This window comes from Crinia signifera, chromosome 9 (assembly GCF_055691185.1).
Source record: "Crinia signifera chromosome 9, ASM5569118v1, whole genome shotgun sequence".
Classification (NCBI taxonomy): domain Eukaryota; kingdom Metazoa; phylum Chordata; class Amphibia; order Anura; family Myobatrachidae; genus Crinia; species Crinia signifera.
This window is the reverse complement of record NC_139225.1, coordinates 30,676,991-30,697,270: the sequence shown is the minus strand read 5'-3', so window position 1 is coordinate 30,697,270 and position 20,280 is coordinate 30,676,991. Positions and strand designations below refer to the sequence as shown.

At 44.6% G+C, this 20,280-nt stretch overlaps 1 protein-coding gene across 3 annotated transcripts in view; it reads right to left on the bottom strand.

The window, feature by feature from the left end:
* Nucleotides 1–17,589, bottom strand: part of L1CAM (L1 cell adhesion molecule) — a 178,442-nt gene extending 160,853 nt beyond the window's left edge. For all 3 annotated transcript variants that reach the window (XR_014460618.1, XM_083158679.1, XM_083158680.1), the window contains exon 1: nt 17,433–17,589. The gene's annotated coding sequence lies outside the window, so the exon portion shown is untranslated. The remainder of the gene's footprint in view (nt 1–17,432) is intronic.
* Between the last annotated feature and the right edge of the window lie 2,691 nt (nt 17,590–20,280).

The following is a 20,280-nucleotide window of genomic DNA, read 5'->3' as shown; positions in this document are numbered from 1 at the left end:
AGCCGTCATTTTGACAGGCTTTGTACTAGTTCTACATAAAAGAATCAGATTTAGAGTCTGAGTTGATGCATGTGTGGTCCGGAACCAATGTCTGCAGCCTTTAAATGTATCGCACAGCCTGTATAAGTCAATAGGATCTAGTTAATGTTAATACTGTGCACATTTATGACATAACCATAACAAACTATGTCATCCTTATACCTAATTTTTCCATTTAATGTACCGTCGCCTTTTAAAATGTCATAAAACGAGATATGGTACATAGGCACTATAATAATTGGATAATGTCTCGTACAGCAAACATAATGCCTCCAATAAACCTGAATTATGAATAAATGAACCACTTTATAGACATTCGGACATATACATTGGGTAAATGGTTTTGACAGAAAAGACACAGAGGACGCTGGGAAAGCCGTGCTATATTAGCTATAGAGAAGGATAGAGAGGTCAGAATACCTCATCCAGAAGCATTCCCAGAAACGGCTCCAGTAAAAGTATCATCATTTAAGTGCAAGGTGTACGCAGACTCAAACCATTAGCAACTGGCCAGATTTACTACTGATTTTATCTGGGTCAAGCAGGAATGACTCTCTATTGGAGCATTTTTATTAGGCCTCTCTACCCAACTGTCAGAGCCAATGTCCCAGGACACTCACCTGGCCTGTGAGCGAAGCCAGTACTAGCTGTAAGCCTACCAGTAAATCTGAGTACCACCATTTGTCCATTTAGCTTTTTAGATGTATTTACAGTATATTGACAGGGGAGCAACACCCACTGGCAGTGAGTCTGTTTAGAATGGCAGTTGCTGTGCCTCTCCTATTTGAATTTTGAACTAAGTTGCAGCTCCCCCACTGGAGCCTCCCCTGGTAGTAAATATACCCCAACTTGTATTTACCTAAGTTGGGGACTGGGGTGCCAGGAGAGGGTTCTCTAAAATTTGTGTCCTGAGAAATGCAAGAAACCACGCTTTTGCTTTTGGGTCCGAACCCTGGTTAGCCTACTGTGCGTGTGTGCCGTCTGCATGTGCAAGTGTGAATTGCCAAAACAGAGGATTCCAGAAGATCCCTCTCTAACAAACAAACAAAAACAAAAAATTTAGTAGCCCATATGCTGGATATAATATTACCTGTCCAACAAGGTTGGTTGGTTGGTTTAAAGTTAAACCACCTTGGTTTAAATCAAGTTTTTTTTTGTTTTTTTTAAACCAGTCATGATTTTTTTATATGCTGTGACTACAGGCACAACACTGTATCTTCTTTAAAAAAAAAAAACTATTGTAAGGGAATCCCTGGTATTATTCAAAATTTTTGTTGCTTGTGGTCTTAATCTAAGTAAAATGGACAGTAAATCACAAAGACAACAAAGATATAGGGAGGTGAATCAGATAAGAGGTGCTAAATCTGCCTAGCATCAAGTTTCCCCTAAAAAATTCCCATAGCACAGGAAAAAAAAAACAATTAAAGCTCAAAATCTTATACCCCTTTCACATTGTAGCTGTAACACGGTATATTGCCGTTTTTTTAGTGCTTTAAAACGGTTCCAGCTGCAATGTGAAAGCTACATTGTCAATTTACCGGTTACAGAAAACCGGTATTTTGACACGTGTTAAAAGCAGGATCCTACACGTTTCTGAGCCGTTTTCCCTGCAGTCTGAACAGCTCAGAAACGGTATTTGCTACAAATGATAACCACACTTGATCCCCGCCCACAAGCAGGAAAAAAAAAATTAAAATTACATTGTATGGCTTTCTATGGGTGAAACGGGTTGAATCTGAAAGGTACAAAACGGTATTTAAACTGCAATATACCTTTACATCATGCAATATGAAAGGGGTTTAACTGGCTTTTGACCAGTTTTAAGACACGATTAGAAAAACGGGTTGAAAGCAGGTTTTTGCAATGTGAAAGTGGTATTAGAGTGAACAACACCAACACATTAAACAGGCAATAAACAGAGAAACCCCTCTTTATTTCATCTACATGTTTTCTTCAATTCAAAACCTTGTGACATATCCAGTGCTAAATCTTAACTCCTTCTTTTTTTGTGTTTGTGCGTTTCTCATAATTGCATGTTTTAATTATGTTTAGTCTAAAATTTGTTTTATTGGAAGATTTCAAACAATAAATAAAAAAACTTTTTTTTTTTTGTATCTTTTTTTAGTTTTCCAACCCTGCTGTCCAATCGTTCAGGTTGAAGTGAAAATCTGGTAATGCGTGTGAGCTAATGACAATTAACCATTTGCTCCCAAAAAGACATGAAATGGGAAAAACTGGTCGTTCAGATGAATTGGTTACATAAATCTGACCGTCCAAGTCCTATCTGCTTTCCAGTGTTTAGGAGCAAACTGTCCGTTGTCATTTACTTGAATACATTACCAGATTTTCCAACCAAGAAGATTGGACAGATAATCTTATCGTGTGTATCCTGCTTTAGGCTTCACACTCCAATGTTCAATAAATCTGATAATCTAGCAGCCCCATAGAAGCCTGGTCACAAATACAGATAACGATTTTCCGCCCCTTGTTGATAATTTTATTGAAAAACAAACTGTGTACAGTATATTGTTATTTCCTACAGTTCCTTGACAATTACTGCAGAGCACTGCCAGGCAGCCCCATCCACCAGCCTCACCGCAAACTCGTAACCACCTGCCAACCACAGGATATTTTTATTTTAGAGCAATTATATGTTCCTTATCCTTGTATTCAAGGGGGGAAACCGTCAAACCTCCTCCAACCAGAGAAAAGGAACACATTTTGTTTTGCAGTGTTTCTAATGCTTACAAATCAATACAAGTCGGGAAGCAGAGTTACGAGACTTCGGTTGCTAAGCAACATATTGTTGCGCCATCTCTTCCCCCTGCCTCCTAGTATTATGGACTGCCGGCAGCAGACACCTTGTATAAAGTCACTGATTCCTGCTGTCATTATACAATGGGCAACATGATTGGATTTATACTAAGGCAATTTAAAGGCACTTCTCTCATTTACCTTGCCCCACTTTCCTAACTCCCTTATTCTCTTAATCCCTTAGTCTCTTATGTACTGGTTATAATGGTTCCCAGTAACGTGGTACGTCTTCACTTGCTCACAGTGGAAATGGCTGTTTATATATATAATTGTCTACTACTGTAAACACATAACAACCCAATTTATAGTGGAACATAAGGATGTGATTTCGCACACTTGTTTTGATAACATCTTAATTTTGAGCATCAAGCACCACCAGAAATATAGGTTAACGGGCCCATACACCTGTGGTGTATTGGGGCAATTCTCCGATCCCCTGACCATTGCGTCGGAGGATTGGGAAAAAAACATGGAGTAAAAATTCAGAAGTAACGCAGAAACAGAACTTTTTAACTCTTTGAGTGCCAACGTTGCTGTGACGATCCTAAAAATGCCTGTTAAAATGTCAGCATCGCTCACAGCGACTGTTCATTTAGTATAAATAAATACAAATACAGCCGAGTCAATCAATTGAAGTTTAGTTAAATATTGCACCCCAAAAATAGAACAGTCTCTGGGGGAGATTCTCTAAACTAAAAATGAGGTAAAAACCCTTTTATTGGGGTTTTTAACGCATTTTGGGATGCTCTAAGCATCCCCTGCCGGGTTATCGCGATGGGGGGCATGGCCAGAAAAATATAGCGATGCCCCATAGAAGCCTATGGGCTTTAACCGCGACCCACCGCCGTCCTGCACCGACCCCCGCCACCCCGCATCAACCCCCTCCTCACCTGTGTCCAGGCAGCACAGTGCTGTGCTGCCCAGACCTGTGACCTCCTCCTCCCTGCACTATGATCCTCTTCCGGGTGCAGGGAGGAGGAGAGCCCGTTGCAGCAGCAGCAGCAACAGCGCCGGGTAAGGTAGGGAGGGGGGAGCTGCCGGGTCCCGATGGGACCCGCTGTTTCTCACCGCAAAGGACAGCTCTTAACGCAAGAGCTGTCCTTTGCCATAATTATCGCATATGTTAGAGCAATGCATATGCGATAATTATATAGGCGATCTGCTGCAATGTGGGGCGGTAAGGGGGCGCGGATGTTAGAGCATCCCCCCCCCCTCTGTGAGGGAAGCTGACATTTTTAATGGATATTTTGAGGATCTCTCACTGCAACATTGGCACACAAAGGGTTTATATGCTTAAAATCCCCATTCTCCCGATGGATTGCCACTGATCTGGTCGGTGGAATAGACTACGGAGGACATCGCTAATGACCTACAGGAGTGTGCATGGTTAACGATATAGGGGTTTATCGCTGTAGTGCAAATTTTCACAGCAATGACTGCACATGCTTCCGGATTGCATTATGCATGCACGATGCCAAACAGTGACAAAAATCTGCTTTTTTTTTAAATTCCTAACCTGGGCGCAGTTTGATTGACAGGAAGTTGCCATTTGGGGATGGTAACCTGCCGTCATCTGGAAGTGTCAGGAAAAACACAGGTGTGCCCGGGCATTTTTAGGGAAGGCGTAAGCTGTCAGGGCTGGCCCCGGTCAGTCTCATTCTATCGCACGGGCAGAGTAGGTTCCGGGCTACTCCCAGACTGCACGCACTGGGAAAATCATTCAATGGTCATTGAGTTGTGAATGTATTTGCAGCTATTCGCAAATCTGAGAGATATTTGCCGCTATTCATAGACTTGCACAGAGCGGGATATTACTCTGTCTGGGGGGCAACTATCTGATCGCGGGGTTCTGCAAAATCGCCCATCAGCTATGAGTTATGAACCATGCCCATAAAGCCTACACACTAGATCAGCGGTTCTCAAACTGTGGGTCCTGACCCCAAAGTGGGTCCCAACCTTCTCAGCATAGGGTCACGACTCCATGTTGCTGACCATCAGGCTGATGACTTTTCTAATATCAGTCAGTGATTCAAGGAGTAAAATCTGTGGAATTGTCTGTTATTTTAGACTCCTCACATTATTTAGTGGCTCCATGCTCAATGCTGCCATGTATGTGCTGTCTGCTGACTACACATGTGATGTTATGACCTTCTGCAATGTACAAAAATATAATTAAGGATGGTCGTTATCATTAGGGATGCCAATCCCGAGGCATTTTTTTAATCCCGGGAATCGGGATTGAAAAATGCTCAATCCCGGGATTGGCATCCCTAATTAAGAAAACCACCTCACTCTCCCCCACATTGCCTTACTTTGAGCGGCGCAGGTGGCAGTGGAATGGAGGGAGGCTGCTGGTGTGATGCCTGAGGTATGTTAGTCACAGTGACACACTGGACTGTGCAGCCGGGAGAAGTCGGGTGGCAAGCGGGTTCAGTGCTGCGGCCTGCGCAGCGTGACCCATAGGTCACGCTGCGCAAGCCGCAGCTCTCCACCTCCGGTGTCACAACTCGCTCGCCGCCTGACCTCTCCCGGCTGCACACAGTCACGCTTGGTCATAGTGGCAGGAGGCCAGATCTCAGTGAAGACTGGAGCTCCGGGACAGAGCGGCGGTGCGGGGGCGTTTTCAGTTGGCTGCACAGTGTGACGTGCAGCGTGACCTCTGACCACGCTGCGCGTCTGAGCTGCACAGCCAGGACAGGAGTAGCTGGACAGCATCTGAGCGAGTGCTCAGACGCTGCCCAGCATTAGACTAGTTTAATCCCGAAATCGCGGGATTGGAAGCTCTAATCCCGGGATTTAAATCCTGGCAATTTTGGGGCCAAATTCCGAGATCCCGCCGATCCCGGGATTGGCCACCCTAGTTATCGTGCACAATGATATTGTCTAGTGTGTAAGAGTGCAGGACACACGCCCCTTTACATTGCGCAAATCCATTTCAGCAATAAACATGATTACTGTGGATCCGACCTGTTTTATGGCCCCATGCTCCCAAAAACATAACTCAAATGTTGTTTTAAATGAGGCTTTCCAAAAACATTTATATATTTATAGGACATTCCCAAAGACGCCAGTTGGAATTTTATGCTTAGCGTTAATAGTAATAACAATACGATAGTAAACTGTGAAAGTTTACAGATTTTTTTTAAAGTCCAAAACAAAGTGGAGATATATCTAGAACGTGTTTTGTGGGGCAGTGCGGAAACAATGTTACATTTTGTTGCAATTTTTTTTTGTGATGAAGCGATGAAGACCAGGGGTGGCCAATCCACTCCTGGAGATCTACCAACAGGACACGTTTTTCAGAATCCCTAGCTGGTTCACAGGTGCAGTCATTACTAACTGTGACATTTCCCTGACCACCTAGCTGGTGCACAGGTGCAGTCATTACTAACTGTCACATTTCCCAGACCACCTAGCTGGTGCACAGGTGTAGTCATTACTAACTGTCACATTTCCCAGACCACCTAGCTGGTTCACAGGTGCAGTCATTACTAACTGTCACATTTCCCAGACCACCTAGCTGGTGCACAGGTGCAGTCATTACTAACTGTCACATTCCCCAGACCACCGAGCTAGTGTGCAGGTGCAGTCATTACTGTCACATTTCCCATACCACCTACCTGGTGTATAGGTGTAGTCATTACTAACTGTCACATTTCCCAGACCACCTAGCTGGTGCACACATGCAGCCATTACTAACTGTCACATTTCCCAGACCACCTAGCTAATGCACAGGTGCAGTCATCACTAACTGTCACATTTCCCAGACCACCTAGCTGGTGTACAGGTGCAGTCATTACTAACTGCCATATTTCCCAGACCACCTAACTGGTGCACAGGTGCAGTCATTACTAACTGCCACATTTCACAGACCACCTAGTTGGGCACAGGTGCAGTCATTACTAACTGTCACATTTTCAAACATGCTGCATTCATTAATAACCATAATATTCTACAGATCCACAGGTGGCCTGGAACCATGAACTGTTGGTAGCTCTCGAGGACTGGTTTGGCCACCCTGGTCATAGACAGATTGTCAAGGGGGTATGTGTGGCCATTCGGCCCCAGCCCAGGGGACTGAATTACTATAGCCTGATTCCCCATGTACCCTCTTTACTGGCTACCAATCATAAGCATCCATTAGGGAAAGATGCCACCAGTTGGCGCTCCCAGTTACTATCGCTATAATCATTTTGTGTGCGTCATTTATAGATTGCAGTTAAGACTGTAAACTATAAGTAATTGTATGTTGATTGTTCTGTTTCTGGAATTTGGACCCAGCTGGACTGAAGTTCAAAAGGAAAATACCGAAGATATGGATAACAATGATTGGGAAAATCGCTGGGCTGAAAATCACTGAGCGTTTTACGCCCATTTTTAGCGATTTTCCATGGTGTGGATGACTTTCCATAGCACGACACTTGTAACCTGACTTTGATTGACAGGAAGTCGCCGTTTGTGGGTGTCGCTGTTTTAAGTAAGTGTCATGGAAAAACCGCAGGTGTAGGAATGGCCATCGGTGCAGTCGCCATTGATTGTTGCCATCAATGGTGATTCTGCATACAGCCATCGATAGTCATAAATGATGTTATGGATAAACATCAATAGTTTTAGCTATCGATGGTTATCCATTATCTTTGACTGAATAGATCGAGGGCCAATCAAAATGTGAGGGCGAGGCTTCCAGATGTCAGGGGCGGAGTTATGCTCCGTGTCCCGACACATTGAGAAGAAAAAAAAAAGAAACATTGGTTCTCCTTTGCCATCGATGTAGGGAAACCATCTGGTTCTCCCACATCTATGGCAAAAGTATTCAACATCGGCCACAAACCATCGATTTCAAATCATTGATGGTCGATGGCCATCCCTACGCAGGTGTGCCCAAGCATTTTTTACGGAGCTTCCTTCGGGTACATTGCTGTTCCTTATTGTAGATGGAAAAGTATATGACCATTTCAACCTGTCGACCTTTTCACCATGTCGACCACATGCCCCTCAACCGCATTTTGACTGTTGACCTATGATCCGGATACCGACCTGGTCATTGTAGTGCTTCTTAAATGAGATCCCACAGGGTGACTTTACTAAAATGAGAGGTGCAGGGCGCATGGTGCCACAAACTGCTTTATTGCCACCCTGCACCCACTATTTGTGGCACAGTTACGCAGGAGGCGGGGCCACAGTGAAGGGAAAATAAATAGTGGTTTGATAAATGGGCCTGACGGAGAGAACGCTTCTTTTTAGTTATCTGAACCACTGATGATGATGATGATTATTATTATTACTACGTTGGCCTAGCCTGATGTATGGATCACACATTAATGCTGCCGGTACCAAGGGTCACTTATCGCATGCATGCAGGCACAGTGATAATGCAATTCTGCCCTGTGTGTGACATTAGTGCCCTGGTGTCCTGCTCTTAGCAGGTTTGCTGGAACATAGAGCATTTAGCAGAGGGCTAGGGGTCACTGGGTTGACCCATATTAGGTCGACATGCATTGGGTCAACCACTGTAGGTCGACACAGTTGGAAGATCGACAGTCAACAGGGACAATATATTTTTTTGGTCCCGAATGTTGACATAGTCGACATGGACACCATCTAAGTATACCGTGTTCCCTCACATGGGCCCTTATTCAGATCTGATCACAGTACAAATTTGTTCTCAAAATGGGCAAAACCATGTGCACTGCAGGTGGGGCAGATGTAGCATGTGCAGAGAGAGTTACATTTGGGTGGGGTGTGTTGACAAAATAACTCACCCAAATCTAACTCTCTCTGCACATGTTACATCTGCCCCACCTGCAGTTTACATGGTTTTGCCCATTTTGATAACAAATGTGTACTGCGATCAGATCTGAATAAGGGCCATGGTTCGCTGCGCTCGGCACACTATTTTATTCTTCCACCACGTAGTGGATGGTAGGGAAAGAAATACCGCCCGTCGGCACATTGGCTCCAAAAAAACCATGAGAAACTCATGTCAACTTTTTAACTGTCGACCTTCCCAACCTAATGTTTGTGTTGACCTGCCAATCCTGTCCATCTTAGCAATGATGACTTAATGATCCAGCACAAATGTGAACAAAGAGCTGTGTTATATGGCTTGGGGGCCAAATGTAATAGAGTGGGAGAATCAAAAAGTGAGAGATTTTGAGAGTTTTCCCATTTTTTTAAAGCGGCAATCATTTACACTGAAAAACCAGGTTGCTTTTGCCATGTAATTGATTGCCGCTTTAAAAAAAAAAAAAAAAAAGAGAAAACTCCCCCAAAACCTCTCTTTCTGATATTTAAAACGAGCGTCTGATGAACACTGGGGTAGTGACCTCCTAATCAGCGAGTTATCACTCCCTCCCATTCAGCTGTATTCCACCTGCCTCCTACAGTCTTCCCGTCACACAATAGCCCATACACAGTAGACGACAAGGGCTGCGGACAATATAGTTACCCGCGGGCGGACGATATTGTGCATCCAAACGGAACTATATTGGCTGCTGATATCATTCAGTGACATCATGACCTGCATGTTCGATAAATATCAGTCATCATTAATGTTCTTCAGGCAGAAATCTGTGACTCTGTCCCATTGCAGCACACAGACATGACTACAGCAATCTGTACCACCACCGCTACTACTGTGAATGGTACAAGTGTTTCAAAGATATATTCCTGTTTAATATTCACACACCCTTTGGAGAGGAAAATGCAGCCAGGCATATATAAGTCATTCAGTGAACAGGAGAATAGTCAGGCACCGGGAGAGAGCCAAATGGTCCTTCGCTGCCATCCATCTGCCCTTGAGCTGCTTGGAAGGATCTCCTACTGCTTACACTTGGATACAGGCTCTTTCCCGGAGCCAGCGCCCTTTGTAAGCACTGAGCTGTGGAATAAGCACTGAGCATCAGCCACTGACTCTTCTTAAAGGCTCAGGGCCTGATTCAGAGCTGTTATGGAAAAAACCATGTTGCACTCCAGGTGGGGCAGATGTAACAGGCGCAGAGAGAGTTAGATTTGGGTGTGTTATTTTGTTTCTGTGCAGGGTAAGTATTGTCTGCTTTATTCTTACACTGCAAATTAGATTTACACTCCTAAACCAAATCTAACTCTCTGCACATGTTACATCTGCCCCATCTGCAGCGCAGCATGGTTTTGTTCATCTGCGAAAATTGCAGCCTTGCTAACAGGCTTGAATTAGGCCACCACGGTACAGATGGCACCTGTCATTCTGCCACTGTATATTCCTATGATCCGCACCAAACCATGTCCCTAGGACAAGACAGCAGCTAGATCTCCACCAGGTCACTGAGAGTTGTTTGTTGCAAGTGATATCTCTTAAGTCTGTAACGAATGTAATATACTATCCGTGAAGATTGTGTTACCAATAAATCTGTAATTGTGAATGCATTTGAGCATGATGTACTACTCCAATTCCCTTGACTGGGTATAAAGAGCTTGCTCATCTGAAAATTATGAGCAGGTTGGTCACTACATGATGCCATATCACTAGGCCAATTACACGCATCAATAATCTGCTGTATAAATTACGAATACATGTCATCCCAAAATTTACTGACTTCAGTTAAAATATTAACTAGACTCAATGTACAGTACACTGTACAATACTTTCTTTTACCTTTACGTTTTCCATACCAGGGCCGCCCCGTACACCGTGTCCCTCCCCGCAAATTTTTGCAGGTGCATCGCTGTCGCTCGCAGATTAAGGGTATTCCCCTGGCTGAGCATCCTAGCTGCAAAGCCAGGCGCAGGGCCGTCCATCTTTTGGGTCGCAGTGGCTGCCTCCATTGCATGCCTTTATTGTCCGGGCCGCGCCCTTGCAATGCTCTGTCGCCGCTCCACAAATGCATGGTCTCCGCCCCGTTGCCGTCCCCAGTCACACCTTAGGCTGCAGTCACATTTTTTGCAATGAGTAAACAGTCGCTTTACTCCTACGTATGTTGCCACAGATAAGCAGATTCAATGCACAAGAATCAAAGATCAGATTTAGGCCGTCATTTCGCCTGGGTAGCAAATAGTGACTTGTGCTAATATGCACATGCACGCACACACCAGCGGGGACCGGTGTTTAACCAGTCTCTGGAGGGGGTGTGACCAGCAGCAACAGAGGTTTTGGCTTACAATTAGGGAGTGCATGGCAGCGATGGCAATCGTTGCCTTTGCATCGTTGGTTGCCATTGATGGCAAAAGTAGAACTGGCCATCGATAGTTTATTACTTTGCATTGGATGTTTTTTACATATCGATAGTCATCCATTTTCTTTGACTGATTGGCCTGTGATCTGTTCATCAGCCATAAACATCGGCCATAATCCATCAATGATTTCTAATCATCGATGGTAGATGGCCATACCTAGTGCATGGTCTGTGCCCTTTGCTAAATATAATTAATGCTACTAGTGCATGCATGATGATGTACCAGATTTATAACAGCAATGCTGTATAATTCTAGTGCACAGTTTAGAACCGGATGCCTAGAGGTAGAGGAGGAGGTGGAGGTGGAGGAGGAGGTGGGGACCCAGGCAGTGTGGACCACCGGTGGTTTCCATTATGCTTCTATGAGCCAATCCAACCCTGGGTGGGAGGTATGCCGGAAGGCCACCCATACACTAGAGTGATTCACATTCAATTTGGGCTGTTTCCATGTTATTGTGCCGATAAATCGCATTAAAACAAAGAGTCCAAATTGCATGTGATTGACAGCAGGTCTGATACGATGCACAGTCCCAGGAGCATCACACCGGAGCCTGCCAGTCGCACTGGCTGCAGAAGCAATCTGTTGGATATATTGCATGCAAAGGGGTGCCGGACAGTTTCCCGACAGTTGGGATCCCAGCAGTCATTACCCCGACATCGGGATCCCGACAGTCAAAACCCCAGCACTCGGGCACCCGACGGCCACCGACTAATCTCCCTCGTGGGGGTCCACGACCCCCATAGAGGGAGAATAGAAAAGGTGGCGAGCATAGCGAGCCATCATGCCCGCAAGGGGCTTTGTTGCGCTCGCCCCGCTGTCTGAGTCCGGCCAGGCGGAATCCCGACTTTCGGGACCATATACCACACCCATGTGGGCGGCTCAACTTTACTGACATATGCTTACCAGCAATATTACACAATTTACTTACTAATATAAAACAAACAAACAAACAAAAAAACATAACGCAAGTGATCTCATATCTAGAACCAAATGACATCATATTTACTCCTGTATAATTACGAAAGAGATCCCCATATCAGCTCTCAACCAGCCGAAGCTCAGACTGAAAATCATACAAACAGTTGTATGCTCATCAATAAAATTGGGTGATGCGGCAAGGATCCTGGCGGTTGAAATCCCGATATACAAAATGCAGACAGCGGCATCCGGACAGTCAGAACCCCTGACATTAAGCACTGGGTTCAGGGTTAGGCACTAGGAGGACTAGGGTTAAGCTGGCCATACATCTACAGATCGATTGTCAGATTGGGATGGTTGGAACAAAATCCTGGTAATGGATGAGAGTAAATGACAGTTGACCATTTGCTTTGAAACTGGAAAACTGCCCAAATCTGTCATTCAAATATTACCAGGTTTTTGTTCCAACCAGCCCAATCTGACAATCAATCTGTAGATGTATGGCCACTTTTAGGCTGCAGGTGGGGTCGGGGCATTAGGATAAGGGGGTGGTGGTGAGGATTAGGCTGCAGGAAGGGTTAGAGTTAAAATATTTAACAGATTTAAATGAGATTTTGAATAACTGGATCCCGCTGTATTATAAACAGTATAATAAAGAAAATAATCTGGAGAACTTTGCAAATCATGGTCTCTGCCACAGTGTAATATACTGCATTTAATTGCACATTATGCTGCATGCGTGGGCAGAAAACAATGCAGCAGGCAGCTGTACAGAAACACAGGTCCAATAACTACAGTACAGGAGGGTTGGGACATATAGTCATTTGGCTGCAGTCCCGTGATTTTTCTGTTGGAGCAGCATATAGCACAGGGGTAATTGAGAAGAGCAGTCAGTCACTCTAATTGGCTGTCACATTTGACAGCATTTTATCAATATTCTAAAGAGAACTTTAATGCGCCAATCACACAAGTGTGTTTTCCTACATAATGTAAATGTAATATCTTCACAATGACAAAGGATTGGTCCTGAGTTATGGTTTGGAATGTTCTAGTTAAGAATCGGGGCCAATGTTGGTGATATTGTTAATATGCTATATATGCTCAGGCCCCACCCACAATTCTAGGGGCCTCCAAGCAGGGGTGGGTTGTGGTCAGAGCAGCAAAGCAGCATTCTCTCCCTGCCTTCCAGCCAGACAGCGAATGGCTGATTGGTGGATGTCTGGAGCTCTTTACCAATCAGAGTGCTGATAGTATGTAAAGAGATGGCGCAGGGTAGCAGCCAATCAACTCCTACCTGTCCTTTTGCCTGTAACATGGCAGTTAGGAGTTGATTGTCTGGTACTGTATCTCTCTCCAATGTATCACTTTTCAAGGCTTGAGACAGGCATGTCCAAACTGTGGCCCTCCAGCTGTTGTGAAACTACACATCCCAGCATACCTTGCCATAGTTTTAGCATTCCCGTAATGGCAATACTGTGGCAAGGCATGATGGGACATGTAGTTTCACAACAGCTGGAGGGCAACAGTTTGGACATGACTGGCATCTGCCTGATATTGAGCTATTAATGATGAAATCTGGTAACAGTTGCTTTTTTTATTGCTTGTGAAAAACAGTGCCTATGAAACCAGCCTTATCACCATGTCTTAGTAAGCCTATATATGACATACTGTAGTAAAGTGTAAACCTGTATTCAAATGAATAGTGAAATATAAAAAAATATATACTATAGCACCTTCTTATACGGGAGCTTTTCAGCCTTGTGACAAGACATGTCCAGCAATTCCGCAAATTGGTTTATAAGCCTACAACCGACACAAGCATTAGGTCGTCAATGGCTAGGTTAACCGTCAAAAAGGTCAACATGAGTTTTTCACGTTTTTTCCCCCTGTTGACAATTACACCGTCAAAGTGTACCGCGTCCCTATGCATGCTTCGGGCACAGTGCCAAGCGCACCACACCCTAGTGGATGGTAGGGCATGAAATACTGCACGTCGGCACATGTCGGCTAAGGAAAAAAAGTGAAAAACTCATGTCTGGAAAAAATGTGCCATTTTTCTGGCGCTTCCGGCAGCACTGCTGCCTTCATCTTCGGACTCAGGAGGGTAAGAATTAAGAAATGGGTGCAGTGTGCCTGGTGTGGGCCCCCTGGGATTCAGGGGCCCCTGTGCACTGTGCACACTGCACCCATTATAAATACACCACTGAGTAGAGTTCTTTAAATGACACATGCTTTGTACTGTCATGTATCTGTATCTAACCTTTACTGTGTAATTAATGTAATTAATTGCAGATCTGAGAGCGCATCAGAGAGATAGCGGGAAGAGCGGGCAGATTACATAGCAGGTCTTTGTATTGACTTTTGTATTGGTCTTTGTATGGGCGGGTATCTTACAAGATTTTTCCCACTCATTTCCTAATTCTCTTTTCCAGTAATCAGGTTTCAAGTTTCCGTGGTAACACAACATCAGGATGCTGTAAGTCACCCTCACTCTACAGGGGGAGGTTGTACTCACTGGGATGCACAGGCAGCGTGGTGAGATTGCATGCGATACATCGTATGCGGTCATTTTGCATGCGATCCCTTTCACTGCCCCGGGATACGATACATCCTTGGTGCAGGAGTGACGATCTGCTGATCCGGTCCAATACGCACATAACCGCGCATCGGATAGGAATCATAATTAAATTAGATATGATTTTACATTTTTACACAATTTATTGGCCTGATGGGTTGAAATCTTGTAGAAACAGTCAAATTGTGTATGACCACCTTAAGCCTCCCTAGCCTACTATCAGTAATGGCTAACCTGCATATAATTTTTAGCATGGCCAAATAGTAAACCTGAAGCAGGGCATGCTGGGATGTGTAGTTCAACAACAGCTGAAGTGTCATGGTTAGCCATCACTGGTCTACTTAATGGAAGCTGGTCAGCCAGCTGATATGCACTAAAATAGTGGGCCAGATGCACTAAGCTTCAAAAGTGATAAAATGGAGAGTGACAAACAGCCAGCCAATCAGCTCCTACCTGCCATGTCACAGACTGTGTTTGAAAAATGTCAGGCAGGAGCTGATTGGTTGGCTGTTTATCACTCTCCATTTTATCACTTTTGGAGCTTAGTGCATCTGGCCCAGTGTCACTGGGAGAAACAGGAAATCTGAGTATTCACTCTGGGAAAGGCTCACAGACCGGGCATAGGAGTAAACAAGATATACTGTATGAACTGGAGGGTTGAGGTATAGATGATAGACAATGTCTTACTCGACAGTCTCTAGGTCAACCACTAATGATTGACAGTGACTAGTCGACACCTAAGAATGGTCAACATACCCTAGGTCAACATTGACAGATGGTCAACACATGCCTTATGTCAACATGGATGGCGTTGACTTGAATAAGGTCGACATGAGTTTTTTTCATGGTTTTTGGTGTCTATGTCAACCTATGTCAACATTAACACTGTATAAGTGTACCACGTCCCCTTGCACGGCTCGCTGTGTCGGCACACTATTATATTCTCACTCTATGCCCACTTGGATAGTAAATGATGAAAAACCAACTTGAAAAAAAAAACGTGAAAAACTCAATTCATTCATGCCGACAATGTCCATTTCGACCTTAACCTTGAGTCGACCTTATGTCAATGTCGACTTAGGGTATGTTGACCATTATTAGGTGCCGACATAGTCACTGCTGCCCATTAGTGGTCGACTGTCAACCTATACAATGTCGACCCAGGGACCACATACCACACTGGATGGGGTGGCTGTTGTGGCTGCAAACATGCCTCTCTATATGGTAGTAACATAACCTCAGTATAAGACATCTTTGAAATGAGTGCACATTCCCAAGCAAATCCCATAGGATACTCCCAATATTATGCCAGAGAAAGCGGTCAAACCACATCCACATGTCAGTAAATTATAATACATTACACATAAGACCATCACTAACATTCTCTATTCATTTGGGGCATCCGAAATCACCGGACAGCTCCAATACTCCACCAAAACCATGACGGAGAACTGAAATGGAAGTAGCCTTAATGCCTGGAAAGTCAGCTGGCCCAATAGAAACATGGCCCCAATAGTCACTCTGTGTCCCGGACCCCAACCCCATAGATGAGAGGGGGCATGGAGATTCAGTACATTGCTCCATACTACAACCTGTGCCTCTCTGTGACTCCAGTTTGCTTCCAGATATGAAGTATAAACTGTAACCTTGGAAATAGCTCCATACTGTACATTATATTACATTACAGTCTGTCAAACAGGGAGCGGTCACTCGCCTAACTCCTTACCAAGCTAAGGCCAGTGCAATGGCAAAGGTGAGGAGAGAGAAAGGGCATTTATACAGAAATACTGTAATTACTAAGCGTAGATAGAGTTCCCCTGAAAAACAAAAAAGATACAATACAGAAAAAAACATACATTGACCATAAAACTTTCCCCTGTATTTCATATGGGATTTTTTTTTGCACTGTATTAAAAAAATGGCGTGGTTAATGGTTAATGGGATGAGTAAGAAGTGGTCCTACAGGATATAGATTCATAGATGAGGCCCCACTGAAACATCCCCCTAACAGATAACCCATCCCCCAACTCTGGGAGCATCTGCTAACGTCATAGGATGGTCCCTCCACCAATATAGTACAAACTGATCAGTTCTTATTTATTATATATTATATTGTTGTGTAGATACAATACACATTATATATATAATTATACATACACACACATAAATAAATGGCAAATATATTATATTATATATATTATACATGTATATGTGTATATATATATATATATATATATATATATATATATATACACATGTGTTTTTTTTATATATATATATATATATATATATATATATATATATATATATATATATATACACACACACACACACACACACCTACATATAAATTGCAAATATATTTTGCAATTAATTTTATATATATATATATATATATATATATAAACACACACTAATAAATACATATATATATATATATATATATATATAAATTGCATATATATATTAGACACACACACACACACACACACACACGCTGGATGCACACCTGCACTACGCAAATGGGAAGCAATACAATGTAACCCATATTAAAAGATACACAGTAGATTTGCATTACACACATCGTGCACATGCTTATTATACACATAGACATACACAGTGCTCAGACACATACAATGTACACTGCTTGCATATACAAGCACAATGCTGGCTCATGCAGGCACTGATTCCCCCTGTACCATATGGCATTGCATTGGGGGGGACAGTGGAACAATTGCACCCCATACCTAGTACAGATACAGACAATACAGGAGCTGGCACTGGCAGCGTGCAATGCCAGGGTGCTATGGTGGCTCAGCCTCTGTGCTGGTGCATTGCACACATATTGTTGGGGCTGGTACACAGTGCAGCCTACCTGGTAGAAGGGAACAATAGGGATGTCAGTGCTGAGAGCCTCCCCTCCTTGTTCTGGCTGTGCTGCCTCGGAATACAGCAGCAGAGGGGAGCAGCAGGATTATTGCAGTTGCGTATATGAGATGCACAAACCCACACAGTGATATCATCAGCAGCCTTGTTCTGCTCCTCCTCCTCCTCCTGCTGCTGCTGCTGCTGCTGCAGGGTACACACACTGGGGATCTCACACACCCACCACACAGGGCACAGCCCCAGCCCAGTATCTGGTTGTGCCCAGTGCCTGTGACAGGGAGAAACACAGGGCACTGGGGTGGCTAATGCTCCATAGATCAGTACATTTGTCTAATGACTCCATTCATTATTTAGCATCTGCTGGTGATATCACAAACTGTGATTTGATGGTTTGGGATGGAGAAAAGTCAATGTGTATCTGATTATGTGCAGAATGTATGGTCAGATAAAGGAACAACTGGTATCTGTCACTGTCTGTTCTTATCATTACAGTGATCTGTCCTTACTGTGATAGCTTCATGTGTGCTCTCAGCAATAGCTAGGTCTATGTACAGTGCTGATCTGAATTCGGCCCAGTCTCCGATGGTGGGTGGACCCCTGTGAAGGAAGGTGTGCCCCTGCCTGCTTGGGGTGGTGGATGATGTCACATGACATCATCACACATGACATGAATTAATGTCACATGACATGAGTTCATAGAAGAACGACCAGCATACTTAAGTCCATCATCAAATCATCCGATGTTGAGTGACCATCGAATGATTTTTCCTCTGTGCGGGCGCATGCGAGCAGGTGTGAAAGCGTATACATTGCTCGCATCTTAGCGCAGGGATTTGGGTGGCGGGGGTGTGTGCGTTCGGTGGGGCATCATTTACCTGCACACTAGGCAGCGAATATACACAACCTAGCGAGCAGGTCTGAATTATTCCCCGGGTATCTTGCCTTGCAAATATATTTATGTACTGTTGTATATGGCAAAATGTGACTGCATGCTGGGATATGTAGTTCCACAGATTGCCTGGTGCTGGGATAAATGGTCGACGGCATCTAGGTCGACAGCCACTACAGCGACCACTATTGGTTGACAGGGATCAGGTGGACATCTTAAATGGGCGACATGCTCTAGGTCGACAGTGACAAATGGATGACACAAGCAAACGGTCAACATGGAAATGGTCGACACAAGAAAAGTATGACACAGTTTTTTCACTGTTTTTTTGGGTGTCTGTATGGACATGGACATCGTATAAGTACCGCGTCATGAAAAATATGTGTCGACCCTTTCCTGTGTCAACCATGTCCATGTTTCATGTCAACCATTTTTTTAGCGCAGCGCGCCATGTCAGGGGAAACGATACACTGTCCATGTAGACATTTTGGACAAAAAAAACACACAAAAAACTCATGTTGACATTTTGACTGTCGACCTTCCCATTGTCGACACAATGCTTGTGTTGACCTTCCGACCCAGTCGACCTTAGCCATCTAGACCTTTTTCAGGTGTCGACCTAAGTCCTTTCAACATTCGGTGGTCGACCTAATGTAAGTTGACCTAAATAGGGTCAAGCCAATGACCCATGTCCTTTATTGCGCAGTGGGAGTGGGGTATGTCGCTGACATTTTTCGGGGAGGAAAGAGGCCAAGGATATCCATCGGTGATGGGTGCTTTGATCAGATGTTGTGTCCTAGGATAGAGGCCAGGGGTGCAGTGTGAGGGGGTATCAGCAATCATACCCCCTTTCACAAAAGCGACTGACCCGGGTGATGCCCATGTTCCAAGGTATTAGCAGAGAGTTACCGCTAAAACATTTAGGTGAAGCTCAAACAATTAATATATGTACAGTATGTATGGGGCATAATTGTTTATGATATAATAATAATAATAATAATAATAAAAAATATTTACGGTGCATAGATAAATTAACAGGTAACAAATATTGAAGGGAACATATGTAGAAATTAATAATAAATGGTTAATTGGGTCCATATTTATGTTTTACCGGAGGTGGACCTACATGGGTGACTCCAGAGGGTGCCAATCAGCTGATCCATAGGCAGTGAGTACACTACCTCTATCCGAAATCCTCTCCGGAGTGCTCAGCCCTCCCCACCTAACCCTAACCTTCCCCACCTACAGCCTAACTCTCCTGCAGCTTTAACCTAATCCTAACTGTCCCCATGTGCAGCCTAACCTTAACCCTCCCCACCTGCAGCCTATCCCTAACCTTCCCCACCTACAGCCTAACTCTCCTGCAGCTTTAACCTAATCCTAACTGTCCCCATGTGCAGCCTAACCTTAACCCTCCCCACCTGCAGCCTATCCCTAACCTTCCCCACCTGCAGCCTAACCCTAACCCTCCCCACCTGCAGCCTAACCCTAACCCTCCCCACCTGCAGCCTATCCTTATCCCTCCCCACCTGCAGCCTATCCTTATCCCTACCCACCTGCAGCCTATCCCTAACCCTCCCCACCTGCAGCCTATCCTTATCCCTCCCCACCTGCAGCCTATCCCTAACCCTCCCCACCTGCAGCCTATCCCTAACCTTCCCCACTCGCAGCCTAACCTTAACCCTCCCCACCTGCAGCCTATCCCTAACCTTCCCCACCTGCAGCCTAACCCTAACCCTCCCCACCTGCAGCCTATCCCTAACCCTCCGCACCTGCAGCCTATCCCTAACCTTCCCCACTCGCAGCCTAACCTTAACCCTCCCCACCTGCAGCCTATCCCTAACCTTCCCCACCTGCAGCCTAACCCTAACCCTCCCCACCTGCAGCCTAACCCTAACCCTCCCCACCTGCAGCCTATCCCTAACCCTCCGCACCTGCAGCCTATCCT